At 39.3% G+C, this 15096-nt stretch overlaps 1 non-coding gene across 1 annotated transcript; it reads right to left on the bottom strand.

Annotated features, from left to right (window-relative positions):
- Window positions 1-12649: 12649 nt before the first annotated feature.
- trnaa-ugc (transfer RNA alanine (anticodon UGC)) lies at window positions 12650-12720 on the bottom strand. Its single transcript has one exon. It is a non-coding gene; the product is annotated as a tRNA-Ala (tRNA).
- Between the last annotated feature and the right edge of the window lie 2376 nt (window positions 12721-15096).

Genomic DNA, 15096 nt, shown 5'->3' with positions numbered 1-15096 from the left:
TCACATGAAGAGTGGAAGCCGTTTGTGTTCAAATAGTTGAAATCGTTTTGGGATGATGCTTTTGAAGGCGATGTAGGTGCCGTCTAATGCTCCGTTTGTATTTGGCAACCTACTGATGTCATCAAGTCAAAGAAACACCTCTTGACTTCCACCTGTTGTGCAATGATGTAGGGGAATTGTATGTGTGACTGTTTGCTGATGATTGCATCCAAAACATTGGCTTATCGAGGCCTGTCAGATGAGCATTAGCAAGCTCCCACTGAAAAGTGCACTTTGCATAAAACCCAAGGTTGGAAAGCTCTTGGATGTGCACCGGAATGGCATGTGTTTGGCTTTCAAGAGCAGGTCTTAAAATTCTCGCAAAAATCCTATAAGATTGATTTTTGGGAAATTATATCTGATGAGCCAATCTGTACTTTCTGTATAAAAAAAGTCCTGCCTGTCTCTATGCAGCGCTTGGCAAATCTCCAAACAGGGCAAGATCTCACATTTGATTTCCCATTATCTCAGTCTTTTATAGTATTTTTTATAGTATTCCAACAATACACATACCGAATGACTGTACTTTATATGGATTATTATCATAACAAATGCACTGATGTGGTCAAATTATATAGCATGTCAAGAAGATATGTTGCATGAATTCACAATTTCAACATACAGAGAGGATCCATTAGGAACACCTTCCTAATATTGAGTTGCACTCCCCCCCTGTAACCTTAGAACAGCCTCAATGTGTCAGGGACTGTACAACACATTAAACGAGTTCCACAGGGATGCTGGCCCATGTTGACTCCAATGCCTCCCACAGTTGTGTCAAGTTGGCTGGGTGTCCTTTGGGTGTTGGACCATTCTTGATATACACGGGAAAAGATTGAGCGTGACTAACCCAGCAGCGTTGCAGTTCTTGACACAACCCGGTACGCCCTGGCACCTACTACCATGCCATGTTCAAAGGCACTTAAATGTTTTCTCTTGCCCATTCACCCTCTGAATGGCACACATACACAATCCATGTCTCAAGGCTTAAAAATCTTTCTTTAACCTGCCTCCTCCCCTTCATCTACACTGATTGAAGTGGATTTAACAAGGGATCATAGCTTTCACTTGGATTCACCTGGTCAGTCTGTCATGGAAAGAGCAGGTATTCTTGATATTTTGTATACTCAGTGTATATTTTCCCCATTCTACGCGGGACAAACAGTTCCCTTATTCCACCGCTTGGCACTGTGTGGTCATGGCTGTGCGCAAATGTACACACACTCTCAAACAAACGTTCATACCGGCCGTGGTCGAAAGCATGAAAACCGTGATATATCATGGGTAAATTGTGACTGGCTGATCTACAAATAATATTGAGTAGTTATTTAGACTGCAAGGTGATTTGTAGATCAATCAGTCAGCAGTCGCCTGCAGTCGCTTTGATGCTCTCAAACACGGCCATTGGTAAATCTCACACTTCGCCAGGAAATGAACCCAGGCATGGTTTAGCACAGATTTGTGCCTACGCATGATTGATAAATGAGGCTCCATGTCATTTGGTTGTGCTTATTAGAGGAAGCACGGTAATAACACATTACGTTGTCATTGTATTCCCATTTGAACTTGGTTGTGCTATTAGAGGAAGCACGGTAATAACACATGACGTTGTCATTGTATTCCCATTTGAATTTGGTTGTGCTGTTAGATTGTTGAAAGCATTGGTGGTAACACATCAGGGCTGGGGACCCTGGGGGAAAAAACTATATTTAATTAAATAACTAAAAAAGTGTAAACTGTAGAGACTTATTTCCCTTCATAGTATATTTGCCTAAGCATGACCATAATCCACATACCTATTTTTTTTTTTACCAAACTTTGCTTTCTTGTGTCAGTAATTGGCAGTGGTGGAAAAAATACCCAATTGTCATACATGAGCAAAGTAAAGATACGTTAATAGAAAATGACTCAAGTAAAAGTGAAAGTCACCCAATAAAATACTACTTGAGTAAAAGTCTAAACGTATTTGGTTTTAAATATAATTATGTATCAAAAGTAAATGTAATTGATCAAATGTACTTAAGTCTTAAAAGTATATTAAACAATCAAGACGGCACCATTTTCTTGTATTTAAATATACGGATAGCCAGGGGCACCCTCCAACACTCTGACATAATTTACAAACAAAACATGTGTGTTTAGTGAGTCCGCCAGATCAGAGGCAGTAGATAACCAGGGATGTTCTCTTGATATACATGCGTAAATTGGACCAATTTCCTGTCCTGCTAAGCATTAAAAAAATGAAATGCGTACTTTTGGGTCATGGAAAATGTATGGTGTAAAAAATACATGATTTTATTTAGGAATGTAGTGAAGTAAACGTTGCCAAAAATAGTGAAGTACAGGTACCAAAAAAGTACCTGAAAGTATTTTTACTTAAGTACTTTACAGCCCTGGCAATTGGACATAGTTCAAAGGGGGGTGCTTTTATTTGTCATGTGCGCCGAATACAACAGGTGTAGACTTTACAGTGGAATGCTTACTTACACGCCCTAACCAACAGTACATTTTTAAAGTAAAAAATAGGTATTAAGTGAATAATAGATAAGTAAAGAAATAAAAACAACAGTAAAAAGACAGTGAAAAATAACTCAACCCATGCCTCCATAGCATCGGATTTAGATGATAATAATACTTTCCAGTTGTATAATCCGCAGTAGGCTGTTGATTCTTTGCCCACCCACCCCACTGGGCAAAACACCCCACTGGTTGAATCAACGTCGTTTCCACCTCATTTCAACCCCAAAAATATGTGCGATGACGTTGAATCAACGAGGGAAACTAATCGGATTTGCAAAAGGTCATCCCTATAAGAGCATTTCTTCTTTTTTTCACCCAAACTTTAACCTAAATCCAACGCCGTTGTGAAATGTGTTTTTTTATTTCACCTTAGTTGACAACTCAACCAAACGTAAATCAAAACTAGACATCTGATGATGTGATGTCTGTGCCCAGTGGGACCTGTATATTTCTGACCACTAGATGGCACTGTAGCACTGTGTTAATGGAACATATTGTAATTGGCTTTAGATGGCCTTGCAGTAATATAATATAATACACAGTGACTTGTAATTGATCCGTTCATTTAAAACGAAATCATTGAAAAATGGTGACTGCAGGGCAGGGTACCAAAGATAACATGCTACAATGTGTATATCATTAATGTGTATATCATTAATCTAGTAGAAGTCATACCAAAGATGGTGGACAAGATATCTTACTCAGGCCGTTTACCATTGAAAACAAATATCACAGTTCCGGTTTGCTTAAGGCATGGGTGTCAAACTCATTCCATGGGGGGCTTTTTTCTTTCAATTAAGACCTAGACAACCAGGTGAGGGGAGTTCTTTACTAATTAGTGACCTTAATTCATCAATCAAGTACAAGGGAGGAGCGAAAACCCGCAGACACTGCCCTTCGTCGGATGAGTTTGACTCGAGGTTTAAGGGGTGGCTCTCTCATAGGCACCAATGTGGAAGCAGCTGGTTCTGGTCTGCCTCAGTGAATGTATATGAACCAGAATAAATTAGCCAGTGAAATGTCTTGCTTCCTCTTTCATCGCTGGTATTACCATAACTAGTTAGTGATATTTGCAAGGTCAATAGTAATACTGGGGTACATTATTTGTGTTGCACTAGCATGGGGCTTATAACAGGCCTACTTGAAGCTGTGTCCATTTGGGACATCTCTTCTTTGTGTTTTGACTAATCTACATCCATACATTACTGTCCAGCCTGGTCTCATAAACTAGATGTAACATAGTCAACGTAAAATCGAGATACTTCAATTAGTATGAGATGTTATGTTTGGTATGGTTACATAAGACAAGGTTAAGGCAAAAACGAAAGTAGGGTGGTTTGTCAGGGACCACAAAACTAGGCGCATGTCACAAGTCATGACTTCACATGAGAGGCGTTTGAACCCTTATTTTAATTTTTTGTCAAAATGTGTTTTTGCCAGAAATGCCTTCTAGAACATTTGAACATTCATTTGCCTTATTAACAAACTTGTATGCCATCTATAAATATGAATAAAGTTGTTAAATTATGAGCCTAGTTGGTTTAGCCACAGAAAAAGTAAAGGAACCTTCCCACTAGCCATTATTGGCTGAGATAATGAATGGGCTGGATATGCCGAGACATGAGTTTCGGATTGGTCTGCCGTGTAACATCTTCTGTCTATAAAATGAGCTGCTCGTTATGTGTAGATAATCATTTCTACTGCAGTTTTTTTCCCAAAGGATATAACATTAGCAATGGAGAACTGCAAATGTATTGCTACTGCTCTCAGTAACATTGGTGCCCTGAGTTTATCAGGCACTATCGACAAAGGTCAGTGGGAAAAAATTGTGATGGACTACTTTCGGGAGCATGATCGTACCATGCTGACTTTCTCGGACTCTGAAAATGAATCAGACGATGAGGAAATCCCTGATTTAGGTAACATTTCCATTGAATAAGACATTGTAGAGGCTTCTGATGACAGCGACGGGGAAGAAACGGCGATCAAGAGTGTTGTTGTCACGGAAGAAGTTGACCGAGTTTTGAAATCAGTGGAATGTCCTGTGGAAACAGAGTATGATAAGGAGATGAATACAATTCTGGCATTTGATTGCAAATGCAGAGGGAGTCGAAAAGAGAACACATAAGGCTGTTGTATAAAACACCTGTCCCTGGATTATATCTTCAAACTAAGGGCAACCATGGCATCCGTGACAGAGAGGGAGATAGAACTGGTGCTTATTATGGCATTGCACATGGTCAGTGTGAACCAGAGTGACTTGACACAATGGGCCAAGCAAGCTGTACAAACAAACGGAAACGTCACAGGACGTCTTATTTAATAAAAGGGGTTGCAGGCTGCCGTGAAGCGTTCATCCATGTGCGGTTGAAGTCGGAAGATAACATACACTTAGGTTGGAGTCATGAGAACTCCTTTTTCAACCACTCCACAAATTTCTTGTTAACAAACTATAGTTTTGGCAAGTCGGTTAAGACATCTACTTTGTGCAAGACACGCCCTGACCTTATAGCCTTTTTATGTCTCTATTTGGGTTGGTCAAGGTGTGATTTGGGTGGGCATTCTATGTTCTTTATTTCTATGTTTTGGGTGTCTATGTTTTGGCTGGGTATGGTTCTCAATCAGGGACAGCTGTCTATCGTTGTCTCTGATTAGGAATCACACTTAGGCAGCCTGTTTTGCCACCTTAGGTTGTGGGATGTTGTTTTTTGTTAGCTCTGTAAAGCCTAGAGTACGTGACGTGACGGTCATTATTCTTTTGTTGTTTTGTTTAGTGTTCAGAGAAAATAAAGAATCATGAACACGTACCACGCTGCACCTTGGTCTACTTCATACGACGACGTTACAGTGCATGACACAAGTAATTTGTCCAACAATTGTTTGCAGACAGATTATTTCACTTATAATTCACTGTATCCCAATTCCAGTGGGTCAGACGTATACATACACTAAATTGACTGTGCCTTTAAACAACTGTGCCTTTAAACAATGTCATAGCTTTAGAAGTGTCTGATAGGCTAATTGACATAATTTGAGTCAATTGGAGGTGTACCTGTGGATGTACTTCAAGGCCTACCTTCAAACTTAGTGTCTCTTTGCTTGACATCATGGGAAAATCAAAAGAAATCAGCCAAGACCTCGGAAAAAAATTGTAGACCACAAGTCTGGTTCATCCTTGGGAGCAATTTCCAAATGCCTGAAGGTACCACGTTCATCTCTACAAACAATAGTACGCAAGTAGAAACACCATGGGATCACGCAGCCATCATACTGCTCAGGAAGGAGACGCTTTCTGTCTCCTAGAGATGAACGTACTTTGGTGCGAAAAGTGCAAATCAATCCCAGAAAAACAAAGGACCTTGTGAAGATGCTAGAGGAAACAGGTACAAAATAATCTATATCCACAGTCAAACGAGTCACATATCGACATAACCTGAAAGGCCCCTCAGCAAGGAAGAAGCCACTGCTCCAAAAACCGCCATAAAAAAAGCCAGACTACGGTTTGCAACTGCACATGGGGACAAAGATGATACTTTTTGGAGAAATGTCCTCTGGTCTGATGAAACAACTGTTTGACCATAATGCCAACGTTATGTTTGGAGGAAAAAAGGGGAGGTTTGCAAGCCGAAGAACACCATCCCAACCGTGAAGCACGGGGGTGGCAGCATCATGTTGTGGGGGTGCTTTGCTGCAGGAGGGACTGGTGTACTTCACAAAATAGATGGCATCAGGAGGGAGGAAAATTATGTAAATATATTGAAGCACCATCTCAAGACATCAGCCAGGAAGCAAATGGACAATGACCCCAAGCATACTTTCAAAGCTGTGGCAAAATGGCTTAAGGACAACAAAGTAAAGGTATTGGAGTGGCCATCACAAAGCCCTGACCTCAATCCTATAGATTTTTTTTTAGGCAGAACTGAAAAAACATGTGCAAGCAAGGAGGATTTACAAACCTGACTCAGTTACACCAGCTCTGTCAGGAGGAATGTGCCAAAATTCACCCAACTTATTGTAGGAAGCTTGTGGAAGCCTACCCAAAACGTTTGACCCAAAATAAACCATTTTAAGGCAATGCTACCAAATACTAATTGAGTGAATGTAAACTTCTGACCCACTGAGAATGTGATGAAAGAAATAAAAGCTGAAATAAATAATTCTCTACTATTATTCTGACATTTCACATTCTTAAAATAAAGTGGTGATCCTGACTGACATGGAATTTTTACTAGGATTAAATGTCAGGAATTGTGCAAAACTGAGTTTAAATGTATTCGGCTAAGGTGTATGTACACCTCCGACTTCAACTGTATATGGGTGAGATTCTAGCTACAATTTCAGATGTTATACTTACTGTTAGTTAGAAAGCTAGTTGACTTTAGGTGGCTGGCTCGCTAGCTAACATTACGTGTATGATCTGAGTAGTAATATCTCAGAGAGCTATTTGCATTGCTAGTTACAGTCTAATGTTAGCTAGCTAAATTTGGTTTTCAGCATCAGTAGAACACACCTGACTCTCCTCCACGAGTCATACAAGGAGAATGGTCTAATACCTCTCATCAAAAAGAGAGCTGGCCCAAGCAAGCACAGGTTACACCTGAAGCATGAGGGCTTGCAGAGAGTTGTGAACTTCATCAAAAACTACACAGAGGATAATGCAATAGTATTACCAGGGCGCCACCCAGGACACAAACACTTTGGTGGAAAGCTGCTGCCATCTCGTGTGACAAAAGCAGTAGTGTGGCATCTCTACAAGGAATTGATGACAACACTTGGTATGTAAAGCATAAACAACACGTTTTGATTATTGAATTTACCTCCAAAATGATTGGCACCACCTTTATTGATCTCATATTATTTGTGTATTTTCTAGAGGTACGTGTAGTCAGACTGTCTTCCTTCAGGAATCTGTGGAGAAAATTGCCCCACCTCTCAAACACTAAGCCCGGGACAGACCTGTGCTGGCAGTGCCAGAGGAACAACTATCAGGTCTTCAGATCTGACAATCTGCCAGAAGCTGTTAAGTAAGCCAAGCTAAAGAAGCAAGGGAAGCATCTCCTGCTTGTTCAGAGTGAGCTGTCTGTTTACCAGAAGATGGTTGCTGACTGCAAGACCACCTGCCAAGACCTGCAGTTGTCTCTGGGGCCCCTACTGAACCAGCAAGCAAAGACATCAGGATGCATTACAGCTTTGATTTTGCTCAACAAGTAAGCAACATTTCCTCCTTTATACTGATTAAAGACATAGATGGATAGATATACAAACACAACATTTATATATACATACATACATACATACATACATACATACATACATACATACATACATACATACATACATACATACATACATACATACATACACACACACACACACACACACACACACACACACACACACACACACACACACACACACACACACACACACACACACACACACACACACACACACACACATACATACATACATACATACATACATACATACATACATACATACATACATACATACATGGTTGGGGAGTAATGGACATGTAAGGGATTACAAAAAACGATAACTGTAATCAGTTACTTTACAAGCAAAAAATATTGTAATCAGATTACAGATATTTTTGAAAAACTAGATGATTACTTCGAAGATTACTTTTAAATTAAAAAATCTTTGACACTTCTGTTTTCTCAATGACATTCAAATCAGCATTGAAAAAAGGCGCAAAATTGAAATTTGTTCCACCTGAGCGAATCTGACCACAAATCAGAGACCACTATGATGACACACCAAATGTGTTTGATGGGTCGCAGGAATATGCTTTTGTAGGCTACAGTCCAAGCTATGTCTTCCACTTGTGCGTATGCTGTGGGGCATCCAAAGATTATCCAACTTGAATAAACGCTTGGAGGTAAGGATGACAGCAGTGGTGTAGTCTTCGGCGATACGTCTATCATTTATTATTATAGTTATATCTACATAACGTTAGCGCATTGACGTGAATCATATTGCTACTCTCTCATTTAGCTATTTGCGCCTTGCGGATTGTGGTTGTTGTGGATGGCTGTTCTCAAATCTAAATGTGTATTTGAACCCAATTATGGTTGAATTCAATAAGTTTAAACTGCCTATCAATCATTGTTTTTGAAACCAAGGGACAGTGAGCAAAAAAATGCGCTTTAGCAACAGCTGCAAAGTGCAGATCCCTGCCTGTGGAATAAAAGTGGGGCTTTTATTGCTCAATCTAATTCATGCTGATGAAAAATCCATAGGCCTAATGGACACATGCTCAAACTTGCACACTTTTGATAGAATTAAAGAGGCAATCTGTAGTTGCTACACCTATTTTTGGAATTTATAAATTATATATACAGTACCAGTCAAAAGTTTGGACACACCTACTCATTCAAGGGTTTTTCTTTATTTTCACAATTTTCTACATCGTAGAATAATAGTGAAGACATCTAAACTATGAAATAACACATAAGGAATCATGTAGTAACCAAATTATTGTGGAACAAATCAAAATATATTTTAGATTATTCAAAGTAGCCACCCATTGCCTTGATGAAAGCTTTGCACACTCTTGGCAAAGCATGCCATTCCATGAGAGCAGCATTTAATTTTCAACTTGAATCAATGAGCCCAATCAGTCCTCCATGACAACAAAATCATAAACAACAGAGTAGGGCTGGCTAATAAGTCCTTCGTTTTGGGATAATGCTCAGGTAAAACAATTTTGATAATCTATACTTCCATATTTCCAAGTCCTATTCTTGAAGATCGAGGGGTATAACATTTATTGGAATGACTGGAATTCTGATAGACTTAGGTTTTTAATGTAAATATATAATTTTGTCATATTATTATATGTAGTAGAAAGCGATGGGTTAGAAGAAGTCTACATAACCAACCCATAAAGTAAAATTTAACATCCGTATATGGCCAGCTATGTAAACTTTAACATTGATTTATCCTGCAATAGATGTCTTTCAATGGGTAACATACATTTTGTCTTCTTCTAATGCCTCTTAATGGGAAAGTAATCTAAAAGTAACGGAATGTAATCAGATTACGTTACCGAGTTACGTTACTGATTACAATTTTGGATAGGTAACTTGTAACTGTAACGGATTACATTTAGAAAGTAACCTACCCAACCGTGTGTGTGTGTATATATATATATATATATATATATATCTCACTGAGCTGTGTAAAGACAGACTGACAGGGGTGAGACAATTTATTTTAATTTATCTTAATGTTCTTTTGTTGTTTGCCACGTCAAGTTTGCACCCGACTGGTGCTTCAGCCACATCAAGCAGCGCTTCAGAAAGACCAGAGTGAACACTTTGTCTGAGATTGCTGGTGTTGTGAAGGACAGCACTGTGACAGGGGTCAACATCCCACAGCTGTTTGGACTGTCAGCCTATTGAAAATGGCGCGAACAGACAGGGCTGCTGTGCTTCTAGTTCTTAGGAAACTTTTTTTAATGTATTATATGTTTTTTAATGTATTATTTCTTACATTATTAGCCCAGAAATGGTTTTGTGTCATTTAGATTTGTGTGTATTGGATACATGTTGTGAAATTTTTAGATACTACTGCACTGTCAGAGCTAGAAATACAAGCATTTCGCTACACCCGCAATAATATCTGCTAAACATGTATGTGTGACCAATAAAATGTGATTTGATTTGGAGGATGGTACGGTGCTGGTGGAAAGCTATGGCTGGCAACAACACCTGACTCTGTACTTCAGGCCGCTGCCACAGGTCAAGCAGTACCAACACTTCAGTTGAATATAATTTTCATTGCATTGTATGAGGTTATTCTTCTAATCTAAACTTGGGACGTGAATTAATGTTATGCAAGGTTGTAATGTCTTCTCAATTTTTTTAATTTCCTGTTTTACAGCTTCAATGCTCTGGAGCCTGGTCTTGTTGTCGCATCACTGACATCCTTCCTCCCATAGATAGTCTGCCTGTACAAGCACCACCTGGACTGGACACAGCTAGACAAACTTATCTTTTTGAGAAGATCAGGGAGTTTTGCAACGAAGAGGCTATGGACATCACATGCCAAGCGCCAAAGTCATGTCCAGGACTGAAACAGGCTCTCCGAATATAGATTCCCTTGTTCATCCGTGGTTCAGAGGGACCAGTTCATCACTGGGGTCCAGTTCCCAGTCATCAGCACTATCTGCAGTGCCTCTATTCACATAACTCTCTCCTAACACACATGTCATATATTGCTGCGACTATTTCTTTTTTTATCCTGCTGCTCAGCCACTTTACCCCTGATTGTATGCATATAACTACCTCATCTATCACCAATATCACTGATATTATTTTGTTTTTTCTCTACTGGCATTGACACTTGTTATTTTTTCTTTACATTGACACAATCTATTTTGATATTGCTACTATGCAAGTAACCATTTCGCTGTACCGTTTATACCTTCTGAGAAAGACCCATCAATTTAGCAAAGTGTGTCTGGGTAAGCGTCATCTAATATTTATAAAACATTTTTATCTGGACACTTTCTGTTTACCTGGAATTTTTCCTTATTGTAGGCTACTACTTTTACCACTTTTAGTCTTCATCTTTACTACACTACTCACTGTTTAGCACATGACGTCACATGTGAATCCTTAAAGAGATGTGTGGGGCTGGCTTCAAAGGGTGTGAACCATGCTGAATGGGTGCAGACAAAGAAGAGCTTTCCGGTAGGTGTACCAAAAGATTCAAGAGCCATTTTCTCAAAAGTGGGGTTACAAGTTTATCAACTTTCAAAGCGGAATTAATTTCCCATTTTTCCTCAAATGCAGTGTTTGATATACAGTACCATTTTGTAGCTCTGTCTGTGCTTTTATCCAATCTAAAAAAAAACACAATTTCAAATTTTGCTATATCAAGGCTGTCGGTCACATAATGCGAACATCTAACAACCCAAAGGTTACGTGTTTGAGTCTCATCACGGACAACTTTACCATTTTAACTAATTAGCAATTTTGCAACTACTTGCTACTTTGTAACTGCTTAGCATGTTAGCTAACTCTTCTCTGAACCTTAATCTTAACACTAACCCGTAGCCTAACTAACGTTAGTCACCTAGCTAATGTTACGAATGGATGACGGACATCCCAAAATGAATACATACCGATACGAAATATAACATTTTGCACTGTCCCGGATTTATGTGTACTATGTTACGTCTAGCTCTGAGTCCAGGTTGCTCTGTCTGACAGGTACTGGTCAAATCAACAATGAAAGATGTTCAGAATCAACACTATCTCAGAGTGTCTTCTCCTCTGAAGTGGTACATCAGAGTGGAACTGGATTTTTGGTTGATTCACAACAGTCAACAAAACAGGTCAAAGAGCTTACTTATCTTTTGTGAAAGTATATACACACAGCAGTTTGATAGGTTTAGTTTTTTGTTTAAACATCTGAAAAGTCTTCAGACTTACTTTGACTCATTCTCCACGATGAAAACACCACTCTACTATTCCTGTAGAAAAGCTTTAATCGCAATGAGAGAATGATATGAGAATTGTGAAGAGTTGTTTACCAGTGCATTTCTAGGCTGCTCCCTTGTTGTTTTCATATCATTCTATGGAGCGGAAAAACAGGGAAGCTGACACAATGGGATGGCATACCATCCATTCACACCTCCCGGCCTGTTTGTAGGCCATCAGGCTGAAGCACTATTTTTCTGCCTTCAACTTGCAAATGGGGGATAAAAGAATGAGAACAACCCTGAGAAGCACCAGTCGAGCCCCTCCCAAGAAATCAGTCATTGACCAGACCTCACTGAGTCAAACACACAAGTGATCTGAGCCAACTTGAGCTATCCCTGAATGAAAACTTAAACTACACTCGAAAATAAGATGTACATGTGAAACCTGTCAAATAAAATATTGGTGCTTTTCTACATTACCTGGTATCTTACATTTGTTTTGTATACCTGTGTGTCTGAGACATGCAGTATGCTGCAAAACAGATGGTTCTCTTTGGGAGTATACATTTGACATATTTAGCAGATGCTATTATTCAGAGATATTTACAGTAGTGAGTGCATACATTTTCTTACTGCTTCCCCATGGGAATCAAACCCACAACCCTGGCATTGCAAGTGCCATGCTCTACCAACTGAGCCACACAGGACAAATGAATCTTAATCTCATTCAATGCGGTGATAACTAATGAAGCTCTTATCTGTGGCTGCAGGTGTAACCAGGGTCCTTTAGAGCTTCAGTAACATTCTGTTCCAACTGAGCTATTTAGCCCCAATAAAATAGCAGTGTTGGAAGCTACTCTGAAAATATAGTTTCCCAAGCTACCAATGGCTTCACACTGGAGAAAGTTAAGCTACACTAAAGCTACCAGTAAGAAAGATGTTGTTGACTTAACTTTGAAAAAGTAGTTTACTACATCCAAACTACTTTGTGATAAATTATCATATCTAAATGTGAAATTTCATAGACTACAAATTTCAAGAACAGATCACTCTGACGTCAATGTTAATAACAGAATGTAATTTAGCCTATTTAACACAGAAACTATGTTTCAAGTGAGAACTAGGCAGGTCTGATGCTGAAAAAGAAAGGAAATTCTTATCTACTCCATCCACATTTCCTTTTCTTTTTTTTTTTGCAAAAAAAAGTAGTGTTGTTCCAGTAGTTAGAAAAAGTAATTAACTACTGAAAAGACTACCAAGATTAGCTTTTTGTTCAATTACCACCAAGCTACTGCAAAATGTAGTTAAATGACTAGTTGAACTAGACGTAGCTCCTTACATTGTAAAATAGTTACTCTTCGAAAAAGCTTGAGTGAACTGTGTCTGTTCCTTGAACACTCCAACATCGGAGTGCTCTACACCTTGGAGTAACCATCTAAGGAAAGTACTAACTTCTATTCAGATGCTAATCATCGTTCTTGGATGCTACCTTCCTTTCTAGAGTATGAATGCATAATTACAAAGCTGTTTTAGAGGCCTGGACACATTTGTACAAACCGTGCGGCACTACATCGCACTATATAATTTGAGTCTCAATTAGTTCTAAATTAGAATTAGAGTTTGAGCCCATGGTTCAGACACATGGCTGGTTTCGTGGACCTTGGGTATATTCCTGTACTTAAAAGCACTTTCAATAGAGATTCTTCAATGGGCATACTTTTTAGGAGTAGGTTTAATCTGTGTCTGGGAAATTGTCCCTTAAAATGCACTCTAGGCTTTTCAATTTGAGAGATACGCTATTTGTGGCATTAGGACAGAGCCCTGTTTTAAATACAGGGTTGTCAAAACAACATCACATAGAGTAGGGTCAACCTAACGGAGAGCCCCTGGTGTTTGATTTGAAGTCAGATGCGGTCTCAATTTAATGTTCAATGTTTTCACTTAGGGGTGATTTGCCTGATGAGCTTCCCTGATGTTTTCCTGAACTTTCCAATACTTTTCTAATGCAGTTCAGATACTTACTGCTGCAAATATAAATTGTTACACCTTTCCCATATTCAAGTAATTTAAAAAATATTCAAGTTATTATCCTTATGATCTGTATGAATGATTTTTTTTATGCATCTTTAATACCGGTAATCAGAATGTGCTATAGGTATCAAGTTATATGGCTGCAATTTGATTCATGTTTGAAGTGTGATTTTATGATTGCTTACTAAAAAGCTGTTGTTTAAAGCCCCTAAAAAGCAAAATACATCCTAACTATTTGTTCAGCCCAGGGCCCACCACTGATTATATTTTGGCCCACCAAGCCCAAAACTTTAAGCACCCCTTAGAGCAATGCAGCTTTTGTTTTATACACAGCCACAAACGGTCAGTTAATGCAAGGTGCCTGAGGGACCAAGTGAATAAATGTAGAAGGCCTATCCCAAGTTTTATTAGGTAGTCCAAATGAAGTCACAACATTTAAGCCATAACAGTAATTGTTCATGGTATTCATAGAATGTGAAAGGAGGGAGAGAGGGTCTCACTCAACAAAGACAAAGGAGGAAAATAAGTTTCCATAGTCATGAACGCTCATATACCCTCCCTTGTATTTTCACACTACTCTGCTTGCGTCGCCAGTAAACAAGTGGGGCTGTTGCCAAGGATGGCTCGCCAGTGAAAGAAATGACGCGTCGCGGTGGAGAGAGCTTCCCTAGCAACCACTTCTCTTCTGACCAAATCATCATGTGACACGGCTCATGCGCCGAATGCTTTGGTGACTCAGAGACGTCTTCATCTGAGTGAGCTCTGTGAACTGAGGGTGGGGTGTGAGCGTGCAACTTCAGCAGCAAGTCCTATTTGTCAAGTCCTGAGAAAGCACAAAGGACACTCTGTTCTCTGTTTGGAAGCCTGATTAGATCACACCACAATGGCTAACTCAAGTTGGTCAGAATGCCCCCTAGATATCTCCGTTTGTGGTTCATAGCCTACTGACCTGTCATGCTATAGACATTTGAGGTTGCGGCAAGATAACAATGTAACGTTATATTTATTTGTAGTTTGGAGACTAAATAAATTCTGCATATATGGAAGTTGCA

This window comes from Oncorhynchus keta, chromosome 19 (genome assembly GCF_023373465.1).
Source record: "Oncorhynchus keta strain PuntledgeMale-10-30-2019 chromosome 19, Oket_V2, whole genome shotgun sequence".
Lineage (NCBI taxonomy): Eukaryota > Metazoa > Chordata > Actinopteri > Salmoniformes > Salmonidae > Oncorhynchus > Oncorhynchus keta.
The sequence above is the reverse complement of the archived record's forward strand: the minus strand, read 5'-3'. Positions and strand labels throughout refer to the sequence as shown.